At 41.8% G+C, this 1,397-nt stretch overlaps 1 non-coding gene across 1 annotated transcript; it reads left to right on the top strand.

Annotated features, from left to right (window-relative positions):
- Positions 1-410: 410 nt before the first annotated feature.
- Positions 411-517, top strand: LOC141670059 (small nucleolar RNA R71). Its single transcript, XR_012554308.1, has one exon. It is a non-coding gene; the product is annotated as a small nucleolar RNA R71 (small nucleolar RNA).
- The last annotated feature ends 880 nt before the right edge of the window (positions 518-1,397 follow it).

Below are 1,397 nucleotides of genomic sequence, written 5' to 3'. Positions count from 1 at the left end.
GATGATAAGTGGCTGGCACAGGTTGCTGCGAACGCTGAAAGTTGCTCATGAACTAAGCTGATTCACTAGAAATTGCGCACTGATCAGTCTCATGGGTAGCAACACAAAGCTCAGAGACACTAGCGATTTGATTAACCCCATATTTAGCCAAAGTGTCCACCTTCATCGTCAAAGCCTTAAGTTGGGCAGCTATAGCCGTTGCTGCATCCAACTCCAGAATCCCTGCTACTTTTCCCTGAGTCAGTCTCTGGGAAGGATTCTGGTACTCATTAGCAGCCATCAGTTTAATCAATTTATAAGCTTCATCATAGCTCTTAGCCCACAAGGCTCCTCCTGATGCCGCATCAAGCATGGGTCTAGAAGTAGCACCCAATCCATTGTAGAAACAGATAATAATCATCTAATCAGGCATGCCATGGTGTGGGCACTTCCTTAGCATTTCCTTATATCGATCCCAAGCCTCACACAGAGATTCTCCAGTTTGATGAGAAAACTGAGTAAGAGCATTCTTGATTGCAGCAGTCTTCGCCATGGGGAACAATTTAATGAGAAACTTTGGAGCAAGATCTTCCCAAGTGGTGATAGACCCTGCTGGTAGAGAATGTAACCAACACTTAGCTTTGTCCCTTAGAGAGAATGGGAAGAGTCGCAGCTTGATAGCATCTTCAGTCACATCATTGAACTTGAAAGTGTCACAGATCTCGATGAAATACCTGATGTGCATGTTGGGGTCCTCAGTAGGAGAACCCCCAAACTGAACTGAGTTCTGTATCATCTGAATCGTGCTTGACTAGATCTCAAAAGTGTTAGCCCTGATGGCTGGCTTGATGATGCTTGACTGAATGTCATTGATCTTAGGCTGAGAATAGTCCATCAAAGCCTTAGGATTTTCTGCTTGATCTCCCATCTCTACTAAAACTGGTTCCTCGACTTTCTCTTCTTTTTCTACCTTCTTTTCTTCTTCAAAAACTTCCTTTCGAACTACCACAACTTCTTCATTGGCTTTATCCAGTGTTCTCTTACGAGTACGTGACGCGTATGCATACACCCTCGCTAGAGTACCTCAAATAAGACAAGGAGACAAATAAGTAACAATGTCCGAGTCAATGAACTTTAACGACCACTGATGGAAAATACATAAACTAAAAATTAACACTGTAGTCCCCGGCAGCGGTGCCAAAAACTTGTTAGTCGCTAAACACGCGCTAATAATACACGCAAGTATACGCGTTCGCAAGTAGTATACGATGAGAATCAGATTCATTCTCACAGAGACTGGCTTGGTTAACTAATTAATTTATGCACTTAAGCAACAATGTATGGTTATTATTCAATGCTAAGACGATAACAAATTGATGTTCTTTATAACTAAGAATTAAACTAACAATTATAACTAA

This window comes from Apium graveolens, chromosome 6 (assembly GCF_009905375.1).
Source record: "Apium graveolens cultivar Ventura chromosome 6, ASM990537v1, whole genome shotgun sequence".
Taxonomy (NCBI): Eukaryota; Viridiplantae; Streptophyta; class Magnoliopsida; order Apiales; family Apiaceae; genus Apium; species Apium graveolens.
Note: the sequence above shows the minus strand (reverse complement) of the source record. Positions and strands in the feature narration are given on the sequence as shown.